The sequence below is a fragment of the Cyprinus carpio genome, unplaced genomic scaffold (genome assembly GCF_018340385.1).
Source record: "Cyprinus carpio isolate SPL01 unplaced genomic scaffold, ASM1834038v1 S000006749, whole genome shotgun sequence".
NCBI lineage: Eukaryota > Metazoa > Chordata > Actinopteri > Cypriniformes > Cyprinidae > Cyprinus > Cyprinus carpio.
Window position 1 is genome coordinate 835 of NW_024879348.1, and position 14,571 is coordinate 15,405.

The 14,571-nt window shown below is 34.1% G+C and overlaps 1 pseudogene; it reads left to right on the forward strand.

Annotated features, from left to right (window-relative positions):
• The first annotated feature begins 2,203 nt into the window (after positions 1 to 2,203).
• On the forward strand, positions 2,204 to 10,833 carry LOC109072181 (annotated as a pseudogene).
• The last annotated feature ends 3,738 nt before the right edge of the window (positions 10,834 to 14,571 follow it).

Sequence of the window (14,571 nt, forward strand, 5' to 3'; positions counted from 1 at the left end):
TTTCAGAATGCTGATTTGGTGCTCAAGAAACATTTATTATTATCAATGATAAAAACAGTTGTGCTGCTTAGTATTTTTTGCCAATCGAATGTCTGATGTATGAGTTTTATTCAGCAAGGATGCATTAAATTGATCAAAAATAGCATTAAAGACATTTAGACAAAATATTTATATTTCAAATAAAACTTTGTTAATAAAAGAATCATGAAAAATATATCATGGTTTCCACATTCCACATTTTTATGTTTCACGTATATGGCTATATTTCAAAACTTACTAGTCAAGCAACAGACATTACTGTCTTGTGATCACATTCAGCAAGTGCTGGTCACTTTCCTTTATAGATATTGGACATGTTCAACTTCTGGTTGTTCGCTTGAATATAATCTGACACTTGGTTTTCTTGGTATTTCGTATCTGAGTTCCTGATGTGTCTGTCATGGAGCTGCCAGTGAACCTTTAAAAGCCTCTAATCATCCCTTCATCTCCCTTCTTGTAATCTCAGCTCACTTTCCACGGAATCTCATTATGTGTAGAACTAGCTGTGATGAGTCACTGTGGACAGTCTCTCTATCTACTTATTTTCTATCATAGAGCACACAGAAGACAATAACTTCATTCTTTTGTTTTGTCCTAAAAAAGCAAAAATATGGCTTTTGGCAACTTGTTTGTGGTAATGCTCTTTTATTTACTGACGGGCCCCTTTCTACACTAATTAGATGAGTGTGCGGAGGTTAAGAAGGTAAGGAAAACGTCTGTCGCTCCATGAAGGCAGTAGCAGATTGACCATCTGGAGCACAGCAGAAATTCCCAATGGATCCGATCCACCTGTAAAACTATGCCCCCAATAAATAGAAAAAGACATGTATTACATGTGCTTTCAAATTTAAAGGACCCTTTGACTTAGTTTGACAAATTATTAATGTGATTTCTTTTTTGTGAATATTTTTTTCAATGGTAAAAAGCAAGTGATGTCATGTTAAAGATGCATATGATAATGAGGGTGAGCTGGCAGTGTCACACAATGAAGTCCTCCATTTACGTTTGTCTGAGTCCTGCTTGTTCTACCATTCAGCACTTTATAAACATTGTTTGAAAAAAGCTTTACTGTATAGATAATAATTGGACATTGGATATATTCTGTTGTAAAATTATAACTTTTTTAAACATTGATTAAAGTATAAATTTCATAGCTTTACCCTTGTCACAAACCAAGAGTTTCTGTTTTAAACTATGAAAATCCATTATAAAAGTACTTTTTCTCTCAAACATTAGTGTAATTTGTTGCTAAGAAGACAAAAGTGTCAAAAAAGAAAAATTAAGATAAAATATGAGACATATGACCTTGAAAAATCATTCGTATTAAGAGTATTTTAATTGTCATTTCAAATCACAAATTATACAAAAATTTTGAATATTATGCAAATAGAAATATGTGAAATATTATGTAATTCTGACCTTTTTTTTTTTTCTTGATGTACATAAAATAACTGCCAATCTTATTCCATACACCTTTAATCTGACCAACAGAATACTGCCAGATGTAATACATTTTATGTTGTGGAAATAGCATTTTGGTGAAACTATTTATTTATTTAATTATTTATTTATTTATTTATTTATTTTTATAGTTTCTAAATAGTTACTAAACTTATTAATCTTTTCTACAGGTCCACAGGGCCAAAAGGGTGTACAAATGAAAAAATCTGTATGCATGAAAAAAGAAAAAAAAAACTATATATATATGTAAATGTTTTGCTATTTTAATGTTATTCTCATAAATAGAAAATTTCCGCCATAAACATGATTTTTAAAAACTCCTTTAATATTCTTATTTAGAAGTATAGTCATTGTATTTGATCTTGACGATGTACAAAACCAATAAAATGTTGAAAAATCAGTATTGTTACAGTTCAGATTTTTCACGCTCAGTCGCGATTTGTATCACGCTGCTGTAGCCAAAATACATCCAGTGACGTAAAGGTACACCTTGGCTACCGTAAATACCATAAATACAAACGCACAGTCAAACTGCTGGCCTTAAATATTGCACTATAAAATATAATGTAACACAATCACTGGTGTTAACTGTGTTATTTCGTAGCATCGATTAAATCAAACACGTTGAATTGAGCTAAAACAAACAAAGAGTCGCGCTGCGCAAGAGTGAGGCGCTTCTACTAACCGATCACGGTATGAAGGAGCCGCAGTTCTCCTTTCATGTTTATTTCTGCTCTGGAGCTTGGCAGTCCCGCTACGAAGACGCGTTTAATCTCCTCTAAGATAATAAACAACGTCTGGTAACGTACTGTTATAACAAACGGCATGCAAATACGCGTAATGCGTCCTTGTGTAACATTTTAAACTGTCATAGTCATAATCAAAGGCTTGAGTTTGATCGGCTGTTGATCGGATTCATTCATTTGGTCCCACTTAAAGTGTTCCTTCAGTTTATTAACTTCAGAGGATCGGCTCTGAAGGCACACGGTTAAATCAGTGTTCATGCCGGACTTTGAGCATTTCAGATTTTCCTACTCCAGAATGAATCCTGTATTGGGGGAGAACGTGTATCCGTTCCAGCAGAACCAGGTGACGGGCTTCGCGGACTCCGCGTCTTCGGGTCACTGGACCGATCCAGCGGGCCTTTTCTTAAGCGAACACACGAGTGGCATCGGGCAAGATGGGTCGGACCTAGGAGCTTTACCCCCTCCGGGAACACCGTATCTGCACCTGGGTAACTATCTCCACCGGGTGTCTCCACCTCCTCCTGCCGCGGCGGCCCTGCGTAACGACCTGGGGTCCAACATCAGCGTCCTCAAAACTCTGAATTTGCGCTTCCGCTGCTTTTTAGCCAAAGTACACGAGCTGGAACGCAGGAATAAAGTATTGGAAAAGCAGCTGCAACAGGCTTTGGATGAGAGCGCGGGGTGTGTAGAAAATAAAAAGCCTTTAACGCGAGATGTTGGAGTTCAAACCGGCTTCGTAGGATTGATTCCTATCAGGTCCGACTTGATACCCCTTCAGAACGCGAACGACACCGCATATCTGTCCGGAGCCCTGCTGTCACCGACTCTCAGTCACATCATCCTCCCTCTCGAGTCCAGTAAACAATACAACAACAGAAAACCTGAACCCCATCCAATCTGACGGACTCTAATTCCAATCTCACCCCAAATTTCCCCATCAGCCCGACTGATCCTGCTCCAAAAACATTCAGCAATCTTAACGCGAAGTATGTCAATACTGGTATCGGCTGTAGCAGCAACCCTGCACCCAGATTTCACCCTGGCAATGTGTGGTCGTATAATCAGAGGTTCAGCACCGGGCGTGAGTCGCTGGTCTCGGGTCCGGGTGTGTCGTCGTGGGTGCCTCCAGACGGAGTGGGTGTCCAGATCGACACCATCACCCCAGAGATTCGGGCCCTGTACAATGTGCTCGCCAAGGTAAAGAGGGAGAGAGACGAATACAAACGAAGGTTAGTATGAGTGCGATGTGATGTTCTTGTAAACGGAGAGCTTCAAAGTGCAACTTTTACGCAGCACTTTGCGCGCTTCGCAACTTCCGTAATAGCTGTTTCTTGTCAGTATATTATCTATCTATCTATCTATCTATCTATCTATCCATTCATCCAGGCTATCTATCTATCTATCTATCTATCGTTGTCTGTCTGTCTGTCTCTCTACCTATCTATACATGTATGATTCTTTAATTATGAGAACACAGCATATTTATTTATTTATTTATTTATTTAGGGCATGTTAACTTTTTCAAAACAATTTAAGATAATTTTACAGTACCTTTGTTAGGTGTCATTAAAACATGTTTAACTGAAAACTGAATTCACAATCAATCCATTAATGGACTATTAGCTAAACATATTGTATAAGTTCAGGGCTTATCCAGTTGTTTTGTTGTTGTTTCTTCTAAAAACTGAAAAAACTCATTACCATCATGTCATTACCATAACAAAATTGTATCAACCATACATTATATTCAAGTCTTTTTATAAAGACCAGTGTATCCTGACATTAACACTTTTGTTTTAGCAGTTTAGTGTTAGCTTTATTAACAAAAATCTCAGGTTTTCCTTCTGTCAAGTGAGATTACAGGTTAAAAATTGTGTATCACTGAATATTCTTGCGATTGCTCTAACAGGGCCTTGCTTATTCAAGCCTGTGGCCCTCATTAAAATCTGGTACTGTAGATGCACTTAATGCAAATACATGAAACATTTTGTACAAACTTTATGATAAATGTGTTTGCACTGAATAAGTGCATTTGTTCTTTAGCAAGACAAGTCTGATAGGGCTGGTTCTCACTCAACATTTCAGTCATTCTTCAGTTGCCATTTTTTTGAGGAAGTATGACTACCCTTTAAATAGTATTTCACATATTACTGTACTTATTAAATAATCACAGTAAATTGCAGTGCTTATCAGTGTCAAAATCGCAGGGGCTTTTTTTACCGTAACGGGGGCATATTATTTCCAAACATATGTTAGATAGTTTGATATAATGAAAAGTGTTATAAAACATAATTTTGTTATTTTCAGTGGCATTTTTGCCCTAGGCCCCAATTACATAATTGACAAACAATTTTGAATATAGTAAAAATGCTGAATTCAGTAGTTAAAGCTAGACAGTTATTTCATTTTTGAGGCTTATTTATTATTACTTTTTTTTTTTTATTTATTTATAACTTTTTTTTTTTCTAATTGCTAAATATTGTAAGCTTGTATTGGAATACTACCTAATTCTCTTTTATCGTTACGTAGAAGTTTTTTAAATGACTTTTTATTTTACATATATCATGTTATTTAATAGGTATTCATTTAATGCATTGATATTATCACATATGAATAAGTATTAGCATTAATCATACTTTCTGCATGGTTTTAGAAGAATACATGACTAATGAGTAAAATAACACAAAGTTATGTTAATACCCCGTATAACCCCTCCTCCTAATGAATCTCTCTCTTCATCTCTCCATCTATTTCATTCCAACTTCAGCCGCCTCCCCTCTGTGCCTCAGCATCTGCAATGCAGTACTGAACTGAGTGGTGCTACTGCCAGGATGCCACTAGAGAGCAATTCAACAATCTCTCTCTCTTACCTTCCCGTTCAGACTCCCCAGACTATTGCCAGCTGCCAAAGCCACTGAATCCCAGCCAAAATAGCACTTTTTATGTCAACAGTCAGGTTTATTTCTGAAAAAAGCCCTCGGTTGTATGTTTTCTGTATGTTTTTGTATATGTGATGCAATGGCACCTGGTCTGTGTTATCGCTGATTCAGCTGTCTGTATAGTCACTGGTGTGTTAAGAAGAAGGTTATGTGGATGTTATCTGAGTGTTACACTAACATAAATCACCTGCTCTAACACCTGCAGTGATACTGCAGTAATGGCCCAAAATGGAAGGAGCGTGAATGTGAACAGTCCTGCACTTCCTGTCTCAGGCTGTAGTGTGCGTCTCCTATGCTTTCAGTCTAGTGACACATTACATAATGCTTTCTGCAAAAAAAATAAATAAAGGATGATTTGCTACATGAGTAGAGTACTACCAGCCCAAAGTGTTAGATCATGTTACATGACGGATTCTATTTTTAGCTGAGATTCACTCACTCTTATGATGGTGGTTGCATTTTTATAACGTGTGGAAGTGTCGAGTTTTCATGTTTACTTTAGTAATGCTGTACAGAATTTTTTTTTTTTTTTTTTTTTTTTTTTTTTATTTTGTGTTTTTTTACAAATACATATTTTATTCCTAAATTTAATTTAATGATATATTTATAAGTTTTTATGCAAAGTATACCCAAGTATTGTAGGACTGTGTACAAGAGTACACAATGAGTACAAGTGTACACAATGTATATGTTTATTTATCTATTTATTAATATATAAATTATTAAAATTACATTTATTTGTCAAATGCACTACATATAAATCTAAATATAAAAGTGTATATAAGCCATTGTAGGAAGCATTACAATCAGTTTTTTAATATTTTCTTAAATGATCAAAGCCAAAGTATACAACAGTACAGCCCACTGAATGGACATTAAAATAAATATGGCATTTACCCTCATTAAGGTTAATTCTGTTTGTTATGCTAGTGGCACAGAAATGACACATTTCCCCTTTAAAAATTTAGTTTTATAAAAATAAATAATGTATTATATTTTTTATTTTTATGTGTTGATATTATAATAATAAGTCATAGTACAATTCATTACAGTCTGTTTTTTTTAATAGTCTCATGAATGATCAACGCCAAGGTATTCAACAGAGAAACACATTGAAATGGTGAACAAATTGAAATTCTGGTTTTATTATTTATTCTAGGTGGGAAGAGGAATACACAATGCGGGTGGATCTACAGGAAAAAGTTGCAGAGCTTGAAGAGGTAAAACCCAATCAATTTAATATTTAAATTAATTTGAATAAGACTAATTTAAGATGTTTTCCACTTTCTACACTGCATCTGATGTGTGTGTGTGTGTGTGTGTGTGTGTGTTTCAGGACCTGCAGGAGAGCGAGGTGTGTCAGGATGAACTTGCTCTGAGGGTTAAGCAGCTTAAAGCAGAGCTGGTTCTGTTTAAAGGTCTCATGAGCAATGTGAGTTAATGACAACATTCATTTGACCTGACCTGAAAAATACCTAATTTAACAAATATTGTTTATTTCAGTCAAATGATGTCCCACGAATGGCTTAGCAGAGTAATTGATCCTCTGTTTCACTTTCTTTCCACTCTCTTTCACATCCTCTCTCCTGTAGATTCACTCTGATTTGGACAGTAAGATTCAGGAGAAGGCCATGAAAGTGGACATGGACATCTGTCGCAGGATTGACATCACAGCTCGTCTGTGTGATGTAGCCCAACAGAGAAATTGTGAAGACATGATTCAGATCTTCCAGGTTTGTCTTTCATCATCGATGTTTGAATGTGCAGTTACAAGAAATATATTAGAAACAGGTATGTCTTATTTTCTGTGTGTTTGTTAACCATTCATAGCTTCCTGCCTTTCTCAAAGTCTTATAAGGTTTTCATTTATTTATTTTTTCATATTTTAGACCAGATTTTTATTTTTATATGTGACCCTGGACCACAAGACCAGTCATAAGGGTCAGTTTTTTTGAAAATGTGATTTATACAATAATAAATAAGCTTTGCATTGATATATGGTTTGTTAGTATAGGACAATATTTGGCTGAGATATAACTATTATAAAATCTGGAATCTGACAGTGAAAAAAAATCAAAATATAGAGAAAATCACTTGTCCAAATGAACTTTTTAGCAATGCATATTACTAATCAAAAATGAAGCTTTGATATATTTATGGTTGGAAATTTACAAAATATCTTCATGGAACATGTTCTTTAATATAATATCCCAATGATTTAAATATACCCATGCTACTTATGACTGGTTTTGTGGTCCAGGGTCACATATGTAATTTATTTCATATTCAGTACTTACCGTTTGGGTCAAAAGATTTGCATCAATAAGAGTATTATTTTTAATTAATAAATCAGTATAATCAGTGACAGTAAAGACATTCATAGCGTTACAAAAGCGCTTGACTTCAAATAAATCAGCATATTAGAATGATTTCTGAAGGATCATGTGACACTGAAGACTATATATTGTGTTTTAAATTTTTATTAATTTTACCCTTTTTTTATTTTTTTAGCAAGTAGCCACACCTCCGTTAACCTGCCGTCCTCAAACACCAGCAGCACAGACAGTCAGGGGGAACGAGAGCGATGAACCAGTAAGCATCTCTGAAAGTGAGGAGAGTGGGAATAAGGAGGTGGAGCTTTGTTGCTCATCATCCAATCAGATCAATGAGGAGATGCAGAGAATGCTCAACCAATTGTAAGTGGCACCATGAAATGTCAAAGAATGCTGTGGAATAATGAGTGCTGAGTTAATCAGTTTTACTCAAACATAATAAATGACTTCTCAATTAGCAAGATGATAAGCACAGTTACTAAATAAATAGTACTTCTAAAGAAAATAAATTCTCTATTAAAACGATAGTGTTGATGCATTCTGGTTTGTGGTTAGGGTTGAAGATCACACACTTAATTGGATTTGAATACAGACTGTTTCTAATTATTTAAGATAATGACTGTTTGTTTTTATGCCACAGACGTGAGTGTGAGTTTGAGGATGACTGTGACAGTCTTGCGTGGGAAGAGACTGAAGAAACTCTGTTACTCTGGGAAGATTCTTCAGGATACACCTTCAGTGTTGAAAACCAAGGAGAAGTACGTTTGTCTTTTATTGATTACAGCTCCAGTGATGGACTTTGGAAATTAAATTGGCATGATGAATTTATGTATAAAATGGATCCAGTTAAACCTGAAAAAAACAAACATGCATTTATATTGCAAAACATACAGTCATACCCATATAAAATTGAAGTTTACATAACATTTATTTATTAAACCAAGTCATTAAATCTCTTCAGGTTGCTTTAAGAAAAATAACTACAGTATTGTAGTAAAAAGCATTCTTTATCTTCTGGTGTTGCTGCTACATTATTCCATCTCCTTTTTTTAATTTGATTTGCTTTATTTTTTTTACTATTATTTGTTTTCTTATCCAAATCTTTTGAGCCGACAGAAAAAAAAATGCCCCTGTCACACAAGCATAATATGAAAGCGCTCATGCTACACCTATTACAGTTTAGTGGGTTTTGTTGTCTCATCAGTTTTGCTATAAAGGCAAACGAAGGAGAAAAAAAACACTGAGTTGCGATTTTAATTGAATTGATATATTTCATCTGAATGTCTCTCACTCTCTGCACAATATTTCCATCATGTAGAGAAAGAGCTACAAGACATCTCAAACAGTTTTTCTTTTGTCTCACACAGCAGGAGGAGTCCATAGAGAAAGTGATAAAGGACACAGAGTCCCTTTTCAACTCCCGTGAAAAGGAATATCAAGACACCATTGACCAAATTGAGGTAAAAAGTTACATCTACATGATGTTTTTTTTTCTCTACCAAACACATAATAGTTTTTTTTTTATCAAGCAAGGCCAACAACATTGAGAGATGTTTTGGCAATATTGCGTGATCTTTTAAAGTTTGTGTTTGTATGTAGTTGGAGTTGGCAACTGCTAAGTCGGATATGAACAGGCATTTGCATGAGTATATGGAGATGTGCAGCATGAAAAGAGGCCTGGATGTTCAGATGGAGACCTGCAGACGATTAATCACTCAGAGTGGAGAAGGGTACACACACACACACACACACACACACGAAGAGAGACTAATCATGATAGTCATGTAGTCGGGTCAGAAGTGATCATAAATAAGTACTTAAAAAGGCTGTTTTGATTTGAATGTTTTTGTAGTGCTCAATTAATGGGCTGTTTTCTCCCAGAATTTGTTGTTTTTCATCAGAATCTCTCATCCCCTACCAATCATCATAGATTTCACCAAATGTAATGTGAATTAAACATAATAAAAAAATTAATTAAAAAAACTTTTAAAAACTTTTTCAGATAAACAAGTTAAATAAATAATAAAAGCATATGCTTCATTTGAAACATTTTGAACAGAGATGAATATTCTTAATAAATTAAAATTAGTTTTGATTAATTTTTTCAGTTTATTTGGATTCATTTTATTCAGTTTAAAGTGCATTTAATATTTTTATATATATATATAGTGTGTGTATCATATATATATATATATATATATATATATATATATATATATATAGATATATATATATATATATATCACTTTTAGAATGCAAAACAAACAAAACACACACACACAAATATATATATTATATATATATATATATATATATATATATATATATATATATATATATATATATATATATATATATATATACATATATATATATCTATATATATATATATATGACATGACCCTGGACCACAAAACCAGTCTTAAGTGTCAGTTTTTCAAAATTGAGATGTATACATCATCTGAAATCTGAATAAATAAGCTTTCCATTGATGTATGGTTTATTAGGCTAGGACAATATTTGGTCGAGATACAACTATTTGGAAAATCTGGAATCTGAGGGTTAGCAAAATCGAAATATTGAGAAAATTGCCTTTAAATGTATCCAAATGAAGTCCTTAGCGATGCATATTACTAATCAAAAATTTAGTTTTGATATATTTATGGGAGGAAATTTACAAAATATCTTCATGGAACATGATCTTTACTTAATATACTAATGATTTTTGGCACAACAAAAATCTATAATTTTGACCCATACAATGTGTTTTTGGCTATTGCTACAGATATACCCCAGCGACTTATGACTAGTTTTGTGGTCCAGGGTCACGTGTGTGTGTGTGTGTGAGAGAGAGAGTTTTTTTTTTTTTTTGCACTCTAAAAGTGTTTATTAGATGCAATAATGATGTGTAAAGATTTTAAATTAGCTGCAACTGAAGGTGTGATTGTATCAGTGGCAGGTTTGGATAACAAAAGTGAAAAATGAAATAAAAGTGCATTCTTAATGTTATTTTTGACCCATTCACCCTTTTGTCTCTTACTGTGGAGAGGGAAGCCATATACACATTTATTTCTGAATGGAACACACCCTCTGTGGTCACTCATTACATCTCCCTTCTTTCACAGAAAATCCCCTCTTCTTGTTTCGGTTGCTGTGGAGGAGGGAGAGAATCCAGAGAAGGAGAGGAAAAAAGCAACTGCGGCAAATTCTGACAGCAATGAACCGTATCATGACTTGCAGTCGTCTGCTGTCCCGGACCACACATGGAAAAAAAGACTTAGGAGCATTTATATCCCTCCAGCACCACAGAAATAGCTGCAATTATAAACGTATGGTGGTTTATCATTTCATAACAGAGACTGTGATGCTGCATCAACGAATCCTCAGTAAAAGGGTTATAGTTACCTTCTGAAAGGCAAGTAACCATGGTGTGGTTTCACTAGTGCCCTCTGTTGGAATACACCGTTAATAGTCAAAAAGATCCATTATTTGCACTTCCAGCATGTAGCATTATATTAAATAAAATTATGAGGCTGAATGTGATATCACTCTTTCTAGATTACATAATTTTATTTATTCTATGCAGATAAACACCAGGGTCATTCCTGTTTTGCAGTAGCTTTTGAACACTGTAATTTGTCATTTAAGGAAGGTATTTAAATGAGAACTTTAAAGAATATGTTCTTGTTAAGAAGGCACTTTATTATAATATGATGCAATTTCCTGTAAAATGGTTTCCAAAAGAAACTGGCATTTGTTAGATGGTTGGGGGAAAAAACATTTTGTTTGCAACATTTTGAATGGAGAAAGAAAACATGAAATGTTTCTAAATTACCATTGTATCATCAAGTTTTACTAAAAATTACATATGAAACTATATGAATTTTACTAAATTAACTAAAAAGAATTTAACATTTGAATTGCTAGTTTCTCTCTCTATATATATATATATATATATCTATCTAATATATATATATATATATATATATATATATATATATATATATATATATATAGTAAAACAAACATAAGGCACTTTTTACAAGTTGTTTGTTTTTGTTTTTTTCCTAAAAAAATTTTCCAGTTAACCACAACAATAGGTTTTGTTTTGTTTTTTACCTTGTATACTCTAATAATAAGTGCAAGTTATTAATTTTTGAACAAGCACTTAGCAGTTTATGCATCAGCTCCCAGTGATATGATAAGTGATATTTAAATAGGTCTGCAGTCAACTTTTTGCAGCTCTGAGTGGAGAGAATTTTGGGACCAGTATTTAGTGCTCAACACTTTGGCGTGAAGTGCACACTGAAGTGAAGTGTGTGGGTGTCTGCTTTCATTTTCTTATTTATTCTGTGATTCTGGGCCGTGGGTGAAGGCCAATGACTAATCATTGTCCTTGATATTTGTGTTTCTTGGTTGAAGATGTCTAAATCTTTAGTGTTGTGTCATTATGCACTGTAACCTGCCTTTGATCGCTTAGTCTCAGTCAATGTCTTTAGCCATTTAGGTACATTAACATTAATCAAATACAGATGCTCAAGTGAATTTCATTAAATTCACTCTTTGAGGGTCATTCTTAAAGTGCATCTGGCTCAAAAAACAAAAAACAGAAATGGCAAGTGACGTCAGTGTAAATAAAAAGCCAAACCAAATCGGTTAGTTAGGTCCAAAAAGTCAATATGAGAGTCATTATGCACTTATGCATAAGTGATGACTGAACATGTTAAGTGCTGCCGAGGGCGATGTATTCCACTCTGCAAGCTGAACTTCTCCTAAGCTATTTATCTATTTAATTTTAGCTGTTTAATTATTTATTTGAATAAAAGGGATCTCTATTTATTTTACAATTTTATCTAAAGCAATTCAAGTCCGAAAGAGCAGTTCGTTTCAGTTTAGATTGAAGGACTTAACAACTGGTTTTCCTTTTAAAAACATTTTGTAATCCCAACAAATCACTTATTGATGAAACTTTACATTTATAAATCTAATTTTGAGTCAGTATGCTGGATATTTCTGTCTTTTGTTTGCTTTATCTTGTGTTTTGTTTGACTTTATCATGTTATCAGTGCTTTACGGATAATTACTGGCAAAACAAACTGTAAAGGAAAAGCTCAACTAACATATTTGTATGTCAAGGTTCTTGGGAGATTTTTAAAAAGTCTGGACTGGCTGGTTTTGAAAGTTATATTGTATATACTTGAAGGCACTTGCTTAGGCGTTTACTGGCACACATCTGCTTCACAACCTTCATAATAATGCTAATAATGTCTCTGCTTAACTCTCATTAGCAGCAACATATAATAGTTGTAGATATTTTCTTAATGTAGATGTAAACCATGGAAACAACAGAGCTTCGTCTGTGATTGTTCAGTCATAGCCTACAGTAAATTGCCATGCCAACTCATGCAGCAGTGTAGCTTTGGTTAACATGAATGTAAGCAGGTCTGTGTGATCTGCAGTCTACAGAAAAACGTGATATTGTGCCATTTATTACAATCTAAGGTCATGAGCTCAAAATGGTCCAAAGTCTTAGTTTGTAATATGATGTTAAATGAAGTGGTTAATATAAAAGGAGAACTGTAATTTAATGAATGTTTAAAATGAATGTTTATCATTGTGTTATGAAGAGATTGTGAATTGGGATATTGTATTCCTCAAACCACAGGAAAAAAGTTGCTGATCAAAATTTTGTTGGTTCTGTGAGGCAATGTTAGAAAAGGGCTTCTAAACTCTGCCGCTGGTTAAGGAATGTTTTTGTGCAATAGACTGCTATTTATTACAAATATGAAATTGTTCTGATTCTTGATATCTGATATCTAGATCAATGAAACTTGAAATGATGGTCTCGAACCAGAAAATGAAAAACTGTACAGTTATTATGATGGACAAGCTGAAAATAAATTATTTTAGTAATCTTATTTGTATGGAGTATGTTTTCTTACTCTAACTTATTAATTATAAACCATTGTATTAAATGAAGAATGTTTTTCAGTAAATTTGTAGTTTACATACATTTCTGAAAAAAAAAAAAAATGGAAGTCATTATATTTATTTTTTTCATATATAATTATTTTAAACACATTATTCTTAATTTAACATTAAATATTTGCACTTTGTTAACTATACACTTTTACATAAAATAGTGACTTTTTTATAAAAAAAAAAAAACGTAATATTGTGAAAATGTTTTTATAATTTAAAACTGATAAAATATTTTTGAAAGCTTTCTTCAGTTCATTAGGTTACAGAATCTTAAATCCAGAAATTAGACATTCACCTAAACTCTCATATGAAAATTTTTTGATTTGCTGACAGAATGATTCATCCACTATACCGGCAAAAAACCGCACTTCCTTGAATGTTCTAGAATCTGTTTCCAACTCATTAAATTTGTTGATTGTCTGAGTCACAGTTTTGCCATTAGTGGTCAGCTCTTTGGCCATGGTTTGGGCACAGGGCCGAATATTTCACTCATTGATTGCTGCTGTGAGCTCAGCAGTCATTACAGTGATGCTGTTACCACAGCGACCGAACTGTCTGTAGCACTTTGCTGAGCTTTGTTATTGGCTGCACTGCTTCCTTTGAGGCTCATGCAGCCGAAACACTAATGCTAACCTATATGTCTGCCTAAAGAGTTTTTACCATTTAGTTTGGATTATTTAGGCATATTGCATTTAAGATAACGATTTCACATCACAGCTCAGAAGGATTTGCATGCCACTTGCATTAACCACATCCATAAACGAATCCAGCACATTGCACATTCCCTTGAAAGTTGTTTGTGAGCTGTGCAGATCATGCTATATGCAAGCAGAATGCTTCAGTGCATCACTTCTGAGATGATGGTGGCCTGTTCTAAAGCATACACCCATTTTTTGTGCGTCTCCTCCTTTCTTACAGTTAAAATCCCAGGCCTGTGAGGGGGGTTGGAAGTGTGGCTACATTATGCTCAACCACCGCAGTGCTGTCCCGTTAACGTTACCGCGAGGGGCGGGAGGTGTGTGTGTGTGTGTGAGAGAGAGAGAGTCACTGAAAATGTTCGTGATCTTTCTC